At 39.5% G+C, this 21615-nt stretch overlaps 1 protein-coding gene across 3 annotated transcripts in view; it reads left to right on the top strand.

Annotated features, from left to right (window-relative positions):
- GRID1 (glutamate ionotropic receptor delta type subunit 1) overlaps window positions 1–21615 on the top strand; it is a 1107390-nt gene that overhangs the window by 310033 nt on the left and 775742 nt on the right. The window lies entirely within an intron of this gene.

Below are 21615 nucleotides of genomic sequence, written 5' to 3'. Positions count from 1 at the left end.
TGAGGTCTTAATCTATTATTCATGAAAAATAAGTACAAGGTAATTTTTTTTTGTGGGAGGGGATAATTAAAAACATCAAGAAAGGCTCTATATGGTAATTGCCACAATCAGAATTTTCAGGGAGTGAGTTGTCCTAAGAAGAATGGTGAGATGAGAGCACACTGCATGCACGGGAGAAAACCAGCTCGAAGATAGAGATAAAGAGTCACGGGAGAAATAGCAAAGAGGTCATGTTGACTGGACAGTAAAGTGGGAAGGAGAATAATGTATAATAAGATTGGAAAGGTATCAAGGGATGGAAGCCACTGACATTTATTAAATAGGGGACTGATTTGGTCAGATCTGCACTTTAAGAAAATCACCTTCCACCTTTATGGAGGATAAAGAGCAGAGGCATTTGAGGTAAGGACATTAGTTAGAAGAGAGGGGAGAGAGAGGCGGGGTGAAGTGGTAGAGAAAGAAAGAGGAAAAGGGAAGGATAAAGAGAGAAAGAGAGACAGAGACAGAGCCAGACAGACACAGAGAGACAGAAAGAGACAGAGAAAGACAGAGGCAAAGAAAGACAGAGACAAAGAGATGGATAGAGAGAGAGACAGAAAGACACAGAGAGAGACAGATAGAGAGAAAGAGGTGGACAGACAGAGAGACAGAGATAGAAACAGAGAGATAGAGATATAGACAGAGAGAAACAGGCAGAGAGACACAAAGAGAAAGACATAGGTTTAGAGACAAACAATGAAGGGAAGGGAGAAGAAAAAGGGAGAGAGAGGCAGATGAACAAATGAATAAAGGCAGGACCCAAGACTTTTTTTTTTGCCTGCATTTTTTGTGCTTCTAGAGAATTTGACATTACTGCAAAGGTCTGTGGGTAGACTAGGTATTGCTGGTATGAAGAAACTGGAGGTAATCAGTTTCCTTGGGGATGAATACTGTCTCTAGGTAGGACAATGGAAGGCATCTGCTTAGCTTATAGAAATTCATTCTTATAATGTTCCAATCACAATTTAGTCATAATGTCTCACTAAGTATACTATCTCCTTCAATCTTCTAATCCAGATTTCACTGTCCCAGCATTTTTGGGTCCCATTTTTTTTCCCTTCTCTACATAGGTCGAAGGCTATATAGTTTTCAATCATACCATTTCTGGAGAGAACATACTATGAGACTGGTTTGGGTGTTCACAATCTGATTCTCCCTTTATGTGAGTAAATAACACAAATGCCTTGGTTAAGACAAAAGGAACTCAAAGTACTGACTTAATTATTTAACAGATGCAAGAGATATTGCAGCAGTAACAATGTCAGGAATTGACAATTGATTAAATGTATGGGGTGAGGAAAAGTGAAATGTTAACTAGCTGCCTAGGAGGATGCTGATATCCTTGGTAGAAGTAGGGCAGTTCCAAATTAGAGCGTATTTCTTTCTTATCTGGGTGGTGGTTGGAGAGATAATGAGTTCAATTTTGGATACATTAAATTTTAGGTCATTATAAGACATCCATTTTGAATGGTCCAATAGGCAATTGAAGAGTTGAAGAGGAGAGATTAAAGGTCAGGGGAGAGCTAGGGACATTTTACTTACACACACATACACACACACACACACACACACACACACTTATATGGAGAGAGAGAGAGAAAGGAAGAGAGAAAGATCTATTTATCTAGAACTACCCATCATCTAATTGTTACTAGGAAATTATGTGTGCATATATATTCACTGTTTATGCGTGCATATTCACATATGTTTGTACACATAGCCATGTACACACACACACACACATATATATACACATGTACAAACACAGATGTGTATACATACAACACATATAAATTCATACAAACAGCAATGTATGTGTGGGTACATACACATAGTTATCATCTGCATGCAGATCATAGTTAAGGCTTTGGGGGCTAGTGTGGTCACCAAATGAGAGAATGTACAGAGAGAATGGAGAAAGGCACAGGATAGATTCTTGGAGTATACTTATATTTTGGGGATGAAATATAGATGCTGAATCAGCAAAGAAAACTGAAAAGAGTTGGGAAGGCTGACAGGAGGAGAATTTAGAGACCAGTGTCCTGAAAAGCCACAGGGTAAAAGGTATCTTAGAGGAGAGGTGGATCATTAGTGTTGAATTTTGCAATTTCTTTTTCTTTTACTTCTGGATGACAATCCCCTCCCTCTACTTTATAAAGTCTCCTTTGGTGTAGTTTAAACAGAACAAATCAGTGTTTTGCCTATGTCTGACAATGAATGCCTTGTTCTTTACCCATGATCCCTTCTGAATGTTAAGTAATGTGTCACATGTAGTTTTCCGAAAAGTGATGAGACTTCAGGGACCTCACCTTCCTCGAGTTGGGCACAAGGAGATGCCATGGGTCGAGACAATGAGTAGAGTCTCCATTGACTCAGCACAAATAACATGAAAAAGCTGATGGCATGGTCTAATGGCATGGTGCTGACTGTCCATGCTTTTTGGGTGGAATGCTCAGAAGAGACTTTATAAAGGAGGGACTTTAGTTGGATCTTAAAGACTGACTAAACTTGAATAGAGACTGAGAATTCCCTTGAACATAAAAAAAAAACAAAAAAACCAAAAACTTCCTTTGCTCCTTTACATGGAAATATATACTTACCTCTATGTTTGGCCCTGAATTTCATATATGATTCATCTGAATGAATCATTTACTTACATTTATTCAACTATTTGTGTACTTTTTGTTTTCCACTTTTCATTGTCTTTCTTAGACTGAAATCCTGGATTCTGAGAACAGTATTGAATTTTGCAATAGAATCTGCAAAGAATACATAGATAAAGGTTGATGTAGACATTGGTCTACACTGGTGATTCTGTCCAGTACAGTGCAATTTGAATTTTTCTTTTTTTAGAATGTGAGCTCCTTGAAATCATCATTGTTATTCTTTTCCATTTTTATCTCCACTGATTAGCAAAAACCTATGCTTATAGTAACTTCTTACTAAAAGCTTTTTTAAAAAAGTCATTTACTCAGTTTTAAGAATCCTTTTTAGAGAGGCAGTGGTCAATGCGTAGATTTGTTTTGCTTAACTGTACAAAGGAAAATTCCTTTTTTGGGGGGACAAGAAGTATGGCAGCCATTAGGAAATGAGAGAAAGATGGGCCAATGCTTTTACCTCGTTTTCTTTATCTGTAAAATGGGAACACTTTTCACCTTCTGGGATGGCTGTGAGGAATCAGAAACATAAATTTCAGTGATTATTTATTATTTCACATAGGAATAAGCCCTTGGGGGAGGCTTTGTCTTTTCCAGTGACAATTAGATGATGGATAGCTCTCCATAGAAGTTCCTCCTTGAGTTCTCAGTCCCACAGCATCCCCATGACTCATTACTCTTCAATGGAAAGGCAGTGGGAGTACATGGAGAGTTGCTCCCTCCCTCCATTATGGGCATTGTTCCCCAGGGTGATGCTATTTAGCCATGGTTAGAGAACTTACTAATGTTTCTCCCAGACTTAGCTGTCCCCAAGCAGGCTTTCAGGCATAAATCCTTTTTTTTTCCAGCTGAAAATGTGGAGTAATGTGTGTGAAAAGCAGCACTGAGCTACAAGCTTCATCTGAATAGTTCTTCTTAAATCCTATAAATAAACTTGGTCCTCAGCCTTGGGGAATGGTTTCCTTACAAATGAAGTCGCTGAATGAACATTAATCAAATACCTACTATGTGCAGCACACTGGGCTGAAGGATGACACAAATTTAGTTAAATGAGCAAATTTGCTATCTTCATGATGTTTATGGTCTTAGCAGGAGAAAATGCAAACATAGGTAATCATGATGCATGATATTATGGTATAAGTATTTAAGGGAGTTTTGAGTAAAGCTCTATTCAAGTTCTGTTCAATTCATTTCTGCTAGGAAGGATCAGCATGGGCTTCTGGGAGGAAAGGTGGTATTTAAGTAGCATCTTAAGGGATGGATCGTAATTCAATAGGCATACATAGGGGAGAGAGATGCTCCAGACATAGGATACAGTGGAAGAAAAACCGTGGAATTGACATTGTACAATGTGGCCAAATAGGAGTCATGTATACCTCAGAATCAAGAGTAGAGAGGGAATCAGTTCCAAGATAAATATGGGATAGCTACAGTGGTGCCAGATTGGGGAGGGCTCTGACATTGAAGTAAAAGAGTTCGATTGATTCAATAAATTACTGATAATCACTGAAGATTCTTGAACAGAGACTTTCAGATCTTCATAAAAGGAAGGTTGTTTCAGTGATAGTAACCAGGGGATAGGAGGAGAGATTAGAGTCAAGAGGTCTTATTAGAAACCTGTTAATATTCAGAAGATCTGTATTCCAATCCTATGCCTGTGACTTACTACCTGTGTGTCTCTATTTAATTCATTAAACCTTTTGTGGATAAGAGAAGAGAGTTGGACTACATAACAACTAAAGTTCTTAGAGGCATTTTTCTGGGATCCTATCAACCCATCTATGACATACTCCAAATGGGTGTGGTGGTTAAGAGAGCTTCTATTAGGGTATTTCAGAGGATGACAGTAAATGTTTACTTATATATATGAGGTGAAACGTGGTCTTGTGAAAAGAATACTGAACCTTTACTCAAATCTCGGTATAGTAATTAACTTTATGACCTAAAAGTCACTTCACCTGTTTACTTCTGATCTTCCTCATCTGTAAAATGAGCACAATATTACCTATATATCAAAATTGTTGAGAGGATCATGACTGTATATAAAATCCTGAAATACTATATATAAAGAACCTCATGAACTTTATTAAAGTGTGGCATAAATATCAGTTATTATTATTTCTTGGGTTGGTTAATGTCTATGCATTTTCAATGTCAATTTGACAATGAAGATATGACTATGTGAGGACTTCTTCAAACTAGATTGCTGAGTCAAGGGGAACCAACTGGTTGTCTCTCTGATGAAATCAGTATGTTCTGTATGACACCAATTCTCAGCATCTCAGCTGGATATAATTGAAGAGATTTGAACCTTGGGATTTGGTGTGAAAATTGTCACATTTATTTCAGGTGGGAAATACTCCAGATGGTTGTTTTTAGACAAACATCATGCAGTTAGGTTCTTTGGACATTAAGGTCATTGTCCGCTGTCTTCAAGGGGAACAACAGTGACTGTAGAGTGGAGAGTTATTTTGGGGTGCCAGTGCCTTGGTTTGAATGAGATTGCTTGTGTGGTAGCTGTAGATAGTTTTTTTTTCCTTTTGGAAACTTTTCCCAACTGTCCTCAATGCCAGGAACCTCCATTATAGCAAGCAATTCATCACCACCACTACTGCAACTGCCATGTCTCCTCTCCCACCTGACACATTTAGAACTACTTGTCTTGCAGGATTCAGCTCAAATTTAATTTCAATCAGTGAATTAGTATTTATTAAATGTCTTCCATGTGTCAGCCACCATACAAGGTGGTAGAGATGTGAAAAAATGAAACAATATTCTCAGGGAGTCTATATTCTAGTGAAGAGAGAAAAAAATATATAAGTATATGAATGGGAGATTGGTGGTGCAATGAATAGAATGCTAGGCCTGGAGTCAGAAGGCTCATTTTGTGAATTCAAATTTGGCTTCAGACTCTAGGCAAGAGTTTATTAACCCTATTTGCCTTAGTTTCTTGTAAAATGAGCTGGAGAGGGAAATGCTCCTCCCCCTATCTTTGCCAAGAAAAGTCCAAATGGCTTTTGGATTCACAAAGAATGAGATGATTGAAGAACAATAAGATAAGTTAATAAAGAATAAATATAAATTGAATAAATATAAATAAATACAAGATAGATACAAGGGAGGGTAGGTACTTGAAAGGGACATATAAGGCAATATACAGGAGGTAATAGTTGAGCTGCATTTTGGAGGAAGAGGAGGATTCGTTAAGGCTGAGATGAAGAGAGAGCTTATTGGAGACATCCAGTCTTCAATGAGATGAGAGATGGAGTCTTGTGTGTGACAAATAAATTGATGGTGTATGTGGTTGGATTTTAGAGTGAGATGGGATTAATCTACAAGGAACCGAGAAGGACTTATCTGAGCCATGTTGTGATGTTCTTTAAAAGTTGGATTGTTCTATATTTGATCCTAGAGGGAACAGGGAGCCAATGGAGTTTGAGTAGGAGAGTGACGTGGTCAGATCTATACTTGGGGAAAATCATTTTGGTAATAGTCTGGTGGTGGATGGATTGGTGTAGGGAGAGACTTGAGATAGTGAGACTTATTGCTTGGTTGATTGGTTCTCTATTCTCAAAGAGAATCAAAATGACCTCAATATTGGAGTAAAGAGATAGTCTGACTGCGACTGATCAGACCAATACAAACTTAGAAGGCTGAAACAGTCAGGCACAAATGGTCCATATGAACATTTGGAGTGACAATCTCTCTAAATTTGTGCATCTCATGTTTCTTTCTGAGCTAATGCAATTCTGCAATTAATTAATGCTAATTCATAGAGCCTTCTTGCTGGGCAGTCATTTGCTGGTGTCCCTCATGTCTTTGAATAAAGTTGTTGCAAGAAGTTAGGCAAGAGGTGATCCAGTCTGAACTGAAGCAATAACCACATGAGTTGATAGAGGCGTTGGATATGAAAGATAAAAATAGAAAGAAATGGGAACTTAGTGACTTTGAAGGAAAAGGGAGAATAAAGTTTTGGGATAATGATAGTTATGACCCTGAGAGCCAAAGAATAGTGCTGCATTTCTTTTTCTTCCTCACATGATAAAATTTAATTTAGTAAAATTGAAGTTATAATATTTATATTTAATTTAGATTAAAATAAGTGTTACAAATTAATATTGTACCTTTATGGAAAGAAGTCAAACAATATTTTATGGTGTATTTTTTCTCCAAAGCCTTTCCTGATTATGATGAAAAGGAAAGAACATAGGTCTTAGTGTCATGTGGGTTTGGGTTCAAAGTTTAGCTCTACTACATAGCAGTTACAGAACCCTGCTATGTCTAGATCTTGGTTTCCTCATCTGCAAATAGAAGAGAATGTTGAATGACAGTGGACAATTCAACAAGATGCATTTATTCGGCATTCACTGTATGTAAAATGCTGGAAATACAAGGACCTAAGTCAAGTAGTCTAAACCCTATAGAATCTACAGGGGAAAAGAGTATGCAAACAGATAAATTAGTATAAAATTTATATAAGATAATCAGAAAAGAGGAGAACCTTATTCCCCTAATAATTGGGGAAATAAGGAAAAATCTCTTATCAAAGATGGCACAGAGTTTTAAGAGAATTGGGGGTTTTAAGGGGCAGTGGTGAGGAGAGAAGGCATCATGGCAATGAGACAGTCTGAGCAAAGACACAAGGTAGGATCTCAGATGACATTAATAGGGGCTACCAAGAGGGTTGATTTGCTGGGAGCATAGAGTTCATGGGAGTGGGAGGGAAGTAACAAAGGTCAACAATCCTAAAAGGCTATATTGGACCCAGATGATGAAGGATTTAAAGTCCAAACTGATGAGTTTGTCTTTTATCCTAGAAGCAATGTGTGAATAATGTATGTTTCTTGAGGAGGGGAGTGATGTGATCACCCCTAAATTACCTTTAGGACTAATGTCTTAATGAATCATTCACTTCTCTGGAGTAATGACATGCACTAGTATAAGAAGTATAGAAAATGAAGTCCTGGACTTCCAGTAAAAAAGACCTAAGTTTTAGTCCTGCTTCTGATCCTTACTAAATGATTCTCTGTACAAGTTATTAAACATGTGTTTGCCTCAGTTTCCTCATCTGTAAAATGAGATGAATAATTCCCTGGCTATTTAAGCAAATGATTATCAATAATTATGCTATTGTTAATGATTATTGACAAAACTTCTATTATTGTTAAATAACCATTATTTATTATATTAACTTACATAAATAATTATGAGTTAAATACTATTTAAACTATCAATTATTACAAAATACATTAATATTCATTGCCATTGTTTTAGATATTACATGATTAATAATATAACAATAATAAAATGAGCATCTTATAGCATTAATAAAAATAATACTATACACTTGTGTAGTATATCTAATAAGATAAAATATGAAGTTGGAAAGAGATCTTAGAAAAAATTTAATCCAACCATTACCTTTTCCTTTCATTTCATGATCTAGGAAAATAAAGCCCTGGCAGGAGAAATATATCTTCTTCAAAGACACAAAACCAGTTAGGAGTAGTGTCATATTTCAAACCAGGCTCCCCCAGTGATGTGGGGGACTAATATTCTACCATGTCTTTTTGTGTGTATGTGTATGCCCACATCTTGTGTTCCCAACTGGACCCGACTCCATGAGGGCTGCTCTGTGTCTCATTCATCTCAGTATTACCCATCGTGCCTAAGCCAGTGCCTTTCCCCTGGTAGGTACTCAACATTTTTTAAATGAAGCAGCCACATCAATAGTCGGCCCCAGGGAGAACGAAATAAGATTTGGCCGAGTGTCAGCCACTTCTCTGGAACAATGTTTAATGATCTCGGAGCCTAATTACTCTGAGGCCTTCCTGCTCAGCCTTTGCTTGGCAACACTGGCTCTTCCTGAGCTGTGGAGCGGTAAGTGAGCAGGTCAGTCAGCAGCGGGATGCCTTCTATCTGGAAGGTGTGACCAGACATCTGTCAACCACCTTGCAGCTCCTTCAGGCCCAGCAGAGCAGGAACAAGAGACTACCTCCTGGTTTAATGGAGACTGACTCATCAACTCAGGCATAAAGTTTGAGGGTCTTGGATTCAATCAATATTACTCAATTCGTTATATGTCAGGTATCCTGCCAGGTGCTGGGTATACAAAGACCAAAAAATTAAACAGTTCTTACTCTCATGAAGTTTCTATTCCAATGGAGGATGTAAATAGGTGCGTTAAATAAAATAGAAATGGTATAAATGGAAAATATATTCTGAGGAGACATTAAAGACTGTAAGGGAAGAGGATTGGGAAAGAAATTCAGGACTGACTTTCCCTTTGCCTCTTATTCCTTTTTCAGATATTGGATGTTTAGAAGGAATCTGGGGCCATTAGAATTATCTCTTGCCTCAAGCTGAGGTTAAGGAACCAGTAGAGGAGGTCATATGGAAGATCCCATTGCCCAGAGTGTTTTCAGGTTACTTTAACTCTGTTATCTCAACATTTTCAGCTGGAAGTCTGATTGGCTTTCTGGAGAGGGTGTTGCTAAGCCAAGGGGCCTGAAGTTTCTCTGCTTGGGATGCAAGAGAAAAAAATGAGGTTGCTACACGGACATCACCAGCTTGTCGATTTGTTGCCTTTGGCGGGCATGTACTACATACTGATCGGAAATGGCGGCATTAAAACTTATTCATTTACCCCTTCCTGACTTGCTCTCCAATAAGATGAAATATGTAATCAGGACTCTGTTGGGTACCACTGATTGAAGTGATGGGCCAAGCCGTGGGGTTGGGACTGGAGCAGAACTAAATTTCCAAGTGCACGAACTTGACCTAAAGCAGGGATTGGGATAAGGAAGGGGACCACTGGTTGGTGCAAAGCTGGGGGTGCCTGGCCTGGAGACATTGTTTTCTCCTTCCCTCAGAAATAGTCCTGATGTGACTCTTTGAATACTAAATTAATTAGAGGCTTTTGATTATTTTCCATGTTTCTGATGCTCTTGTGAGCACATTGTACTTAGCAGTTGGAGTTAGGAGGCCACACGGTGAATTGTAGTAAGCATAGCATCACAGAATGTTAAAGCTGGAATGACCCTGAGAACACGTTCCCCGACTTCCTCGTTTCACAGATGAGCTGAGACCGATTACACATATGACTGATTCCACAATCAACATGGTCTCTATTGTACCAAAAAGTTGCACAATTAGCTTGAGGTTTTAAGATTAGAACCCAGGTCTTCTGATTTTCAGTTCAGTGCTTTCCAAGCAGATGGAGTTTTCAATTTATAGTCAGTAATATCTGAGTTCAAATTCTTGCTCTGGTGATTATGTGACATCTCCTACTGAGGGAATCAACCTCCCCAGTTTGATATTCACAGCTTTATAAGATTACATAACAAGGCAACTTTTTCACTCCTTGGGATTCAAAGAGTACCTTTAGCATCTGTAGTTTAAAAACGATAACCCCTAACAGTGTGCTTACCTTTAAGAGTTTTCTAGCAGGCACAATTTGCTCAAAGCAAAGGTATTTACTAAAATAATATGGCAAGAGTAGTAGCTACAAAACATTTCTTTTATAAACCTTGGGCAGGCTTGCTTACAAACAGTGTCTGTGAGAAGAGTGCATGCAGAATTAGGATACAAGAATAGTGAGACACATATGTGAGGAGCTTATATGACAGGAGCAACTCAATGTTCTGTTCTTGTAGCATCACTGCAGCAGCTCAAAGGTTGATTACTAGGATGAGTTCTTCCTTGACTGCTTGGTCAACTTCCATCTCTGCTACTAGGAATCCCATTCATTGAATCTGCTTCCTTCCTGAGATGATTATCTCTCTGTGTCTATTTTACAGGAGGGTGTGTCTTGATCCTTTATCAAGCTCACTTGGCCAATGGTGGGGAAAAGGAGAGAAATATGCCTTCCTCCTGCCTTGTAACATCTGATATAGACCTGGGGATCATACTTTACAAAATAGCTCCTGGCCTGGCTTGCCAAACCAAACGGCTCTTTAAAAGTTCAGCTTGTCTTTTAAGGGACATCGGGCTATGGCCATTTTTTCTCCCTGGCTAATGTCTAGGTTTTCCTTCTAATTCAATTGAGGAGAAACTTTCCCTTCTTTATGAAATTATGTAACTTTAAAGTTTTATATTTTGTTAATAATCTTCTTTCAGTGACTACATCAGTGTGGGTTAGGGATGGAGAGAATAGAATCTGTTGGTTGGAGAATAGAGACTTTCACCTCCCCCTTACTAGCTCTGTGAAGTTACTTAATCTCAGGGGGACTCAGATTGCTCATCTGAAAAATGGGATTCACATTGCCTTTCATACTTTCTTCTACCTCACAGGATTGTCGTGAGACTCAAATGAGAATTCATGTAGAACAGTTATGAAACTTGAAATCATGTTAGCATCATTTATTATCAAATGCCAGATTTCTCCTGCTTAGTCAGTCTGGAGGTCCTGGCATAAAGTAAATTAAGGGAAGATGATTTCTGAGGTGATGGCACCGGTTTGTTTAGGGGCAGGACACATGACTTGGAATTATTGAAGGGAAAGGAAACTTTCCCCCTTCTTTCCTTTAAGTTTTAAATTGTGTTGAAGCCAAACTGGCTTTGCTGTACTCTGAAACTGTAATTTCTTTTTCTGCTTCTGTTCCTTTCAATAGGTTGCCCTGCATGCTACAATGCATGCTGCCCTCTCTCCTACTTTTTAGAATCCTTGACTTTCTGCAAGACCCAGTTCAGGTACCATAGTTTTTGACTATCCCCCCTCCCAAATTGTTAGCATCCTCCCCTCCCCAAGTTGTCATATGTCTATTTGCCCACTTACCTGTTGTAACATCCCACTAGGATGGAAAGAATCCTGAGGTTCATTTTTACCTTTTAATACCTTTTTATTGTTACTCATCTATTATTCAGTTACGTTTAACTCTTTATGGCCCCATTGGAGTGGTTTGCTATTGCCTTCTCCAGCTCATTTTACAGATGAGGAAATTGAGGCAACCAGGGTTAAGTGACTGACTCTGGATCACACAGCTAGGAAGTGTCTGAGTCCAGAATTGAACTCAGGGAGATGAGTCTTCCTGATTCAAGCCCAGTGCTCCATTCAGTGTGCCACTTAGCTTTGCCTAATACCTACTATTGATTCATGGCATATAGTTAAAGCTTAATAAATGCCGGTAGAATCTAAGTGAATTTGAAGTACTCTTCAAGAACTATCACAAAAGGCTTCTCTTTCTAACAATTCATCGGCTTCTATTCATTATAGGTCCCATCCTATTATATCTCCCACCTTCATTTCACCCCCAGTAGTGTCACTGCTCACCAGATAGAGTCTGGGGCAAATTGTGATATCCAGAGCAATTGTTTTCTGCTTGTGTAAATAATTTACACCAGCGGGATGACAAAATGGAATAAAGAGACCAAAGAGGCTGATCCATGCTTGTGTAGAGAATCGCCTACCCCCCTTAAGTTATTGCGACAATGATGTATAGCAGCATTGGCAAGGGCCCAGGGATGAAGCGCCCTTCCACTGGGTGGAAAGGAAGCATGCTTACATAATCAGAAGGCATAAGAGGGAAGGTCTGGCAAGGTAGAAGCTCGCTGTACCTCTGAACATGAGTTTTCCCCCAGACTGGTTCAAGGTTAGGTGCTCACTCAGTGAAATGCAGGTACCCTGGGACTGGTTTGTTTTTTCAAAGGTCCCCGAGGGGAAATTAGTGGGCAATAGAGTTAGAAAGGATCAGCGGGTGGCAGCCAGGCTCGCCCACAGTTTCATTCCCAGAGCCCCGATCAGTTATTCCCGGAAATGCCGGAGGCGAGTATGTTCATGCTACATTAAAGCTGCCACAAAGAAGGCTGCTGTATTCAGGTCCCCGGGGTTTGGGGGGGGAGAGGAGGAGGAGGAGGAGGAATGTCTGCTACCAATCTTCCTCACAGCTGAGTGGATTGGAGGGGTGACTCAAGACCCCAAAATAATATATTTTGAATAACTAGAATTAAAATACTTCTTCATTTTTTCCCTCCTTAACCAAAATTCTAGGACTGTCCCCATCTCTTATATTAAAGAAAAAAAAAAACAACAAAAATAACAACTCAAAGAAAAAAAGCCAAATGCGCAAACATTCAAAATATTATTCATTACTCTTATTTGACTCCAATGCTCTAATATTCATGACCATGGACAAACGAACCTTTGATATTTTGGTTCCTAGAACTTACTTTAGGTTTGGGGTTTCCATGATTTATTTACTTTTTAAAAAAAATGATAGAATTGAATTGTAAGCTCTTCATGCTTCTACTTTTTCTTTGCCTTATAAATATGGGAACATTTATTTGAAAGAAATTCCTAATACTTGCATCTGATACAAGTTGGTCCATTCAGTTACCTTGTCTCATCCTCTACCTTTCTTTGTCCATAGAATTAGGAGGTAATTTCTCAGGGTCCTCCTATTCAGAGAATTAGCTCTGGGATGTGGGCTGGATGAGAATGATAGTCTGCTCAGGTGGTGATACTTCCAGTTTGGTTCTTATGTTCTTGGTATATAATACAAGGCCTTGAATATAATGTATAATTGATAAAAGTTGATTTCATTGACTCTAATTGGTCACAGTAAGAAAATAAAAGAAATGCCATTCCTATTATCCACAAATCAAACTTCAAAACAAAACAACTAAAGGGGAATCCACAAATTAGGGAATGGCTGAACAAATTATGGCATGTGAATATGAAGGACTATTATTTCCTGATAAAAAATGATTATAAAAGTAAATTTAGGGAAACCTGAAGAAAACTAGAATAAGTTTGATGTAGATTTCAGTAAGTGGAACCCAGAAAATGTATATATTTTTACTATAAAATAATATATTTTAAAAGTCTTAAAATCTCTGATCAATCCAATGACCAACTCTAATTCCAGAATATTAATGATAAAGATTGTTAATCATCTCTCGACAGAAAATTGATGGACTCAATAGGCTATGCAGAATTAGATTTTTTGGAGAGAGAAATGAATAATGTGAGAATTTGGTTTGTTTGACTATGCATATATGTTGCAAGAATTTTGCCTTTCTTTTTTCAGTGGGCAGAGGAGGTAAAAGGGAATGAAAATTAATGTTTGATAATTAAAAAAGAAAAAGAAGTAGTCCTTTCTTACAGAGAGAATCTATTATATGGTGATGGGCAGATGGATGGGTGGGAATATAACATATACACACAAACATATTAGTATCATTTGATGAGATGTTTTGAAGGATTGGGCCTGTTGGAGATTATGCTTTGTAATCCATAGTCTATGAAGTGGAAATGTCCAATGTTTGCAATTGATGTGACACAAAGCAGGTGGCTAGAGAGGCAAGAATTAGGGGAGAATTGTGTTCTGGGCCTCTTCCCTATAGCTAGGCAGAAAACAATTAAGGGTCAGTGTCACTCTTATTAGGCGCAGCTAATAAGATATATAGAATTCAGTAGGTAATTTGTCTTTCACACTTGAATTGAAGACACAGTTTAAGCCTGAGAGTCCAGAGTAGCTGCTGCATTTCCTTTTGTTGAGAATGCAATTTTTTTTACTATAGTTACTTCTCTTTCTCTCTCTCTCTCTCTCTCTCTCTCTCTCTCTCTCTGTCTCTTATCTTTTTCCTTCTTTCTTTCTTGCTTTGTTTCCCCCTTTTTTTCAGGATAAGAACCTCCTGAAGAAAAGTGAACACAAGATCTAAGAATATAGCTTCCAGTCTCTTCTCTCCTGCTATCCATCCTGCCCACCATGGCCAGATTCTTTTCTTTGAATATGACATTGTGATGTGTTCCCTGCCCATTCCTCTCCTTGGAAATTTCCAGTTTCTCATTGTCCTGCTGTGAAAAGTATTAACAATTCAGCCTGACATTTAGGGATCTCCAAAATTTCATTCACTCTCTTTCCAGCCTTGTCCCTTACACTTTTTCAACTAGAAACCACTGCTTCAGTCAGTCCAGTTAGGTGGTGTCCTGTGGCCCTTTTCTACTTCTGGGAAGCAGTTAGGGATAAGAAAGACATAACTGGAACCTTCCAAAAGAATGGAGTCCTATGTACTAAAGCTGAGGGGGCAGGATTATACACTAACCACACACATGCCATATTTCTGCACTACTCCCCTCTCACCCCCCCCCCCCCCAGTGTATTCCCAGTGATTAGTATGGTGTCTGGCATATTCCAAGTATTTAACAAGTGCTTGTTGATCGATCATCATTTCTGCCTTCCCTATGCTTGCTGACTCCCCCTAGAATATTGCCTTCCTTGTGGCTAGTGATACTTCTTCCAGAATATCTTCCCCTTTTACCATATCCCCCCCCCCTTTTTTCCCCTTCCCATCCCAGATTCCTGTTTGAAACATATACTTTGACACCTAACACACACACACACACACACACACACACACACACACACGCACACGCATGCGCGCGTGTGCGCGCTCACACAGAGCTTTATAGAGAAGCAGCCTGATTTGTTGGAAAGCGTGTTGGGATTGGAGTCAGGAGAAAGTTGTGTTTGAATCCTTCCTCAGTACTTGCTGTATGACCTTGTGAGGTCACTTTACTTCACTGGACCTCATTTTTGTCTGTAAAATGGGGATAAAAATGCCTCTGGAAATTCTGAGCATCGTTGAAAGGCTCATATGAGAACCTGAAAATGTCATTGTGTTAATGCGAGTGCTCATTGTATTATTCGTTATCTTTTTATGCTCAGGTTTATCCAACTAGATGATATTCTTCTCAAGGGCAGGAACCACATCTTCTTCCTCTGTGTGCCCCCAGTCCAATCTGCTGAGCACATTATGTTTCAGATTCCCAATAAATACTGGCTGATGAAGATAATCTATCATTCTATTTCCTTTGGCATAAAAATTCAGTGTTAGTATCCTTTCCTTGTTTGGTAGAAATTTTTGATAGAAAAATTATGCCTCACCTATAGAGCTTTTTATAAGTTCAGGACCAGCTTGTGGATTTTGTCATCTTTTTTCAATTTTCTCAAAGCAACAGCTTCTGTGAAAATTTTCATTATCACTGGCAAAGATCACCCTTCATCCCTGGTGAAAGCCATCCCCAACTCTGCTGGCAACAAGAGATTTCTGATTCCGTCCTCTCTATCTTCTCAGAAGCACCTGAAACTTGGGATGTATGAAGTGCACAGACGCCCCTCCTTTCTCGGAAGAGCTCAAAGTTCTTTGAAAGTGTACTTAAAGAAGGGGTGAAAGAGGTGCTTGGGGCAGGCTGCAGGTCTTAGGAAGTATGTGGCAGAGAAAGGACATTTTACTCTGTGACTGAAAGGCACCCGTCTCCTTGTCCTCAAAAGGTTTTGAAGCCCAGTCTGGCATGGAACACGGCAAACAAATAGACATATAAAGCTGAAATTCCACAACCTTTCCCATCCATTAATAAGCTTCACTCCCAGGAGATTCTTCCTTATATTTAATTCAAATCTTTTCCATGTAATAAAATTTATTATTATTATTATTACCCAGCACTATTATCACTATTATTGCAGATCTGGGATTTCACTGGTTTAGTTAACGCCTGGTGAAGAGACTATCTATACAAGGTTGACTGGTGAAATGAGTGTATTCTGCAACTGAGATTCTTAGAGAGTTGTTTGAAACATTAAAAGTCCAATAATGTTCCCGGGGTCAAATAGCCCACATATATCACAAATGGGATTTGAATCCAGGCTTCCTTAATGTGAAGATTGCCTTTTTCTGTCCCATGCTAAACTGCCTTTCAATTGGTTTCCTCTTGCCTCTCCCATAAGGCTGGAGAGTAACCAGCAAGAAGTCTGTTATTCCCTAACTTAAATTCTGAGCCCTCTCCTGGCACCCATGTGCAATTATCTATTCAGAATATGGTAAGTAGAGAAACAGGGAGGGGAAGGGCTATGAGTATGCAAAGTCTTGAGGAAAAGACATATACTAGTTGTTTGGTCTTAAGAACAGATACTCTCCTTTCATAAAACCACAGTCATGGAATTGGAAAGGGCTTTTGAAGTCATTTAGTCAAAACCAACCTGGAGTGTCCCTAGAATATCCTCACACAAACTGGTCAAGAAGGTTCCGCTTGATACCTTTCACCGGTTACAATTTATGCAAGTTATCTCCTGAGCTAGTCCCTACTTCCTTTGGATAGTTAGAGTCATGAGGTCATTCTTTGCTTACCTTGAGCAGGAATCTGCCCCTTGGCTGCTCTTTGCCCATTTCTCCTGGTTCTGTCTTCAGGGACCAAATATATATCTATTTCCCTTTCCATTACATCACTCTCTCAAATATTTGAAGATAGATATCATGACCCTTATGACTCTCTCATATCTTTTCCTCCAATTTCATTTTCTTTTTTCTAGTCTTAATGTCCCCAGTTCCTTCAGCTGTTTCATATGCGACATGCTGCTCTCATATCCTGTCACTGGCCTGTTTGCTCTGCTCTGGAGGTACAAAAGATTACCAATGTCCTTCTTTTAAAATGTTGCTAAGAGTTAACATCATTCTTCAGGTGTATCCTGACCATGATTAAATACAGAGACACCACTTCCTTAGTTCTGGGCTCTTTGTTCTTCTTCTTCTTCTTCTTCTTCTTCTTCTTCTTCTTCTTCTTCTTCTTCAGGAAGGAAGGAAGGAAGGAAGGAAGGAAGGAAAGAAGGAAGGAAGGGAGGGGGAGAAAGGGGAGGAAGGGAGAGAGAGAGAGAGAAAGAGAGAGAGAGAGAGAGAGAGAGAGAGAGAGAGAGAGAGAGAGAGAGAGAGAGAAATAACTATAGCCTTAAGCTTTGAATCCACTGAAATGTTCAATTATATTTTTTGATTTGAACTTCTTGTAGGATGGGACCCAGAAGCCAGGGGCTTGTCAATGAAATACATGAAAGGCATGGGGTTAGTTCAATGATGCAGTCAATCTGTAAACATTTATTAAATGCCTACGATAAGCTAAGTACTGTGCTAAGGAATGGATGTACCATCTACAAATATCTCCTATATAAGAAAAACTGTGGATTCTAAATAAAATGTTATAGAAAAGATGAGGAGAGAGGGATCACATGAAGCTGGGGAGATTAGGAAAGACTTCATAGAGAAGCTGGTTTTTGAGATGAACCTTGAAGGATTTCAAGAAGTTGAAAAAAATACTGGAAAGAATACTTTCCAGAAGCAGGAGCAAGATTGTAGAAGACATTTGCTGATACAAATTCAAGATGAAAAGGTAAAGAAAAGATGAAATTGAGGAATTTTCTAGTCTGACTGAAATAAAGAATGAGCAAAAGAGACTAGAATGAGTCTAGTTTGACTCACTAGAGTGAGTTTGTTAGAGTGAAACAAAGCTAGAAAGGTAGCCTAGGGACTGATTGTAGAGGATTTTCAATGTCTGATTAAGGAGTTTGTATTTAATCCTATGTGCGATGTGTTGGGGCATTAAGGGGTTTGGGATGAGGGAATATCATGCTTAGAGTTGTCAAAATTATAGAATTTCAGTGTTAGGAGACACAACAAAAAAACAATCTAATCCATATTCAAACAAAAGTCCCTTCTATTTCATCCCTGACATCCTTTCTACAAGTGGCTGTTTAGCTTCTGGGTGGATATCTCCAATGATGAAGAACTCATCAGCTGCTAAAGCAATCTGTTCTCCGATTTGAGGAAGGAGAGGAGAATAAAAATTTATCTAATTCTTACTACAAGCAAGGCAGCGTTAAGCACTTCTTGCAAATATCACATTTGATTCTCCCAATAACTCTTGGCAGTAGATGCAATTATTTATTATACTTATTTATAGTTAGGGAAACTGAGACAAATGGAGGTTAAGTGGCTTGCTCAAGATCACTTAGGTATTAAATATTCAAGGCAGGATTTGAATTCAGATCATCCCGACTCCATTGACAGTGCTCTATCTATCTGTCTATTGGGCAGTTCTAATATTGAGGGAATGTTTTCTTAGATTGAGCCTCCATCTGCCTCTCTGCCACTTGTACTCATTGTTTCTATGTCTGTCCTTTGGGGCCAGGTAAAACGAGTTTAATCCTTATTTCATATAGCAGCCTATCAAATATTCAAAAAATCCTTGTCATTTTATTGTCTTCCCTTTTCAGGCTAAGTATTCCTCGCTCCTTCAACAGAATTCTGAATGGATTTCAGTCTCCTCTAGAAATGTTCCAGCTTGTCAATGTCTTTAAAATGTAGTTCGCAGAACATGCTATCACAGATGTGGCTGGACTGGGACAGATCCCAGTGAGACCATCATCTTCCTAACTTATTCTAAGCAGAATGTTTCTATGAACACAATCAAAAGATTGAATCACCTATTGGAGCTTCCCCCCTCTGTATTAGGAAGAGCACAATGACAATTTGGTGAAAGATGGTTGTAGAAAAGAGATACTAGAGGCAGAAAGACTAATTAGGAAGCTATTATAATAGTCCCAGGAGAGAAAACAAGAGCCTGTACTAGTTTAGTGGCAGTGAGAATGGAGAAGGAATGAAGATAAAAGTATTTTGGATAAAACATTCACAGGAATTGACTAATTATGGCAGAAGTGTCAGGATGTGGACGCAAGGTGATGAGTTCAGTTTTGGACATAGAACATCTGGGTGGAAACATGTAACAGGAAGTTGATGTATATCTGGATGGACACATCGCCCAGGCAGTAGATAAGATACTAAATTTCACGAAAGCAGCTTGAACAGGATATAGAGACCTGGGATTAATCTGTATAGAGTTAATAATCAAGCTTTGAAATTAGGTGAGACCAAGGAAGACAACTGACTCTTTGTCAATTATAGCCCTGTCTGCTATGGATGGATGGATGGAGACCAAGGAAAAGAATACAGGGACAGGAGGAGAGGCTGCATTGGAAAAAGCCTAGGGATTATCCACTTTCAGGTACAGGAGGAGAAAGATGAACTGGTGAAGGTGACTGAGAAAGTACAGTTAGATAGGGAAAACAGAAGAGAGGTGCCATGGAAGATAAGAAAGCAGATTAAGAAGAAGGGAATTGGTATTAGAGAAAGAAATCATTCAAGAAGGATGACAGTTGAGGTAGAAGCCATTGAATTTGTCAATTAAAAATCATCGATGACTTTAAAGAAGATGGTCATAATAGAGGCTAGATTGGAGAGGATTGGAGGAATGGGAAAGAAGGAAATAGAGTTGGTGAATGTAAATGACTGGTTTAATATCGAAGGGGAGGAGACAGAGGACAATGACTTGAGATTGTGGCTAGATCAAGGGACAATTTGTGATTTTGTTTTTAGAAAGAGGAATGCTTGCTTCAAAGGAAACATGGGCATTTTTGTGGGCAGAAGTCAAGGGGCCTACAGTGAGAGAGATAGAAGATGAAAAAAAGGTTCCACAGTCTAGTGGAAAAATACTGGATTTGGGGTCAAAGCACCTAAGTCTGAATTCCATTTCTCTGTTTTTTGGGAAGTTATTTAATCTCTCTTGGCTTGAGCTCCCTCATCTGTAAAGAGAGAGGGTTAGACTACATTGACTCCAGGGCCCCTACCAGCTCTTAATCTATTATTTTCCCACATAACACATAATTTCCCATCTCTGGGTTCTGAGACTTACTATAGCCCATGCCTGCAATGCATTTCCTAATAACCCTTTCTCCCCTCCATTACGTTTTCCTTCATAGCTCAGATCAAGTGCTCCCCCTCTTACAGGCAGCCTTATCTGATTCCTTAGATGCTGGTGCCTCATTATCTTCATTTTGGACAGATTCATGTAGACACGTTGTCTCTCCTGATAGAATATGCGCTCTTTAAGACCAGAGGATGTTTCATTTCTGTCCTTGTACCCCTAGTTCCTGGCACATAGTATGCACTTAAATGCTCATTGATTAATTTTGTGATGGATAGAACAGTCTGCCCTGGAATGGAGGGGGTGCTGATGGTTATGTGAGCAAGATTCAAATGGAGGGGTTAGTCCAGGATAAAGATAAAATGGAGCAGAATGTCTGCTTGGCTCTAGTGGAAATGGGCTGAAGGGATCCGAGAGGTCGGCAATGTCCTGCTCTGACTAATGACTTTATTTTGTAGTGTGTAGGTGTCCAGAAGTAGCTCTCTGGTCCATATCACCATCTTGCTGAGGGACCCAGAACAAGGCACTGCTGCCTGAAAATACTCATTTCTTAGGAATCCTATCTGTCCAGTTTGGCATTAGCACGGTGTTGGGCACAAACAGAGCATTTACCAGCTTATCTAATCCCCCCTCTCATCCCCCCCTCCCCCCCAGCCCATGCATCTGAGAGGCCTGCGGTCGCTAGGAGACGGGACTGGCCAATCAGCTGCTGGGGCTTCAGGGAAGTCCGGCTGGCTGGCTACAGAATGGCTTGTCCTGAATGTTAAATAGGGTCAGGCTTGCCTCTTCTGAGGGCTTTCCTTTTGATTAAGGCCTCCTCACAGCCACATGGGAAGATGACACAGGCAATGCTTGCTGCCTGGTCAAGCCTAGAGTGGGGCTTGGGGATGACTGTTTGTTCCCGAGATGTGCTGCCGTCTCTGGCCTGAGGCTGAGGTGAAGGATGAGGAGGTGGCTCATGGGTTCTGGGGGCAGAGCAGCCAGCCACATGATTGTTTTCTCCCTTGATTGCTTCATCAAGGGCTGCCTGAGTAGGGGCCAGGGTTGGGGTTTGGATCAGAGAACAGCTGAATCTTCTTACAACCAGAGTTATGAGGATACTGAGAAGGGATATAAGCAAGACCATGTAGGAGCATCCATTCTTGGGGATGGTTTACTCCCAGGTGAGCAGCTATAAGTGTGGAGTATGTTGCCTCCAGCTCTAAACTGAAGGGCTCATGTTCCCAGAGAAATAAAGTGCAAAGTTGGGAAGGTATGTTTATAAATAAAGTGGAACTCTGGAGCTCTTCCAATTTCCTGGAGATGCTTGGGATATCTGAAGGCATAGTTTTGCATAGGAACCCCCAGTTTTCCATAGATAGTTTTATAGACCAAAGATCCCCTTGCTATCTG

Source organism: Antechinus flavipes, chromosome 2, assembly GCF_016432865.1.
Source record: "Antechinus flavipes isolate AdamAnt ecotype Samford, QLD, Australia chromosome 2, AdamAnt_v2, whole genome shotgun sequence".
NCBI classification, from domain to species: domain Eukaryota; kingdom Metazoa; phylum Chordata; class Mammalia; order Dasyuromorphia; family Dasyuridae; genus Antechinus; species Antechinus flavipes.
This window is presented reverse-complemented; position numbering and strand designations above follow the sequence as displayed.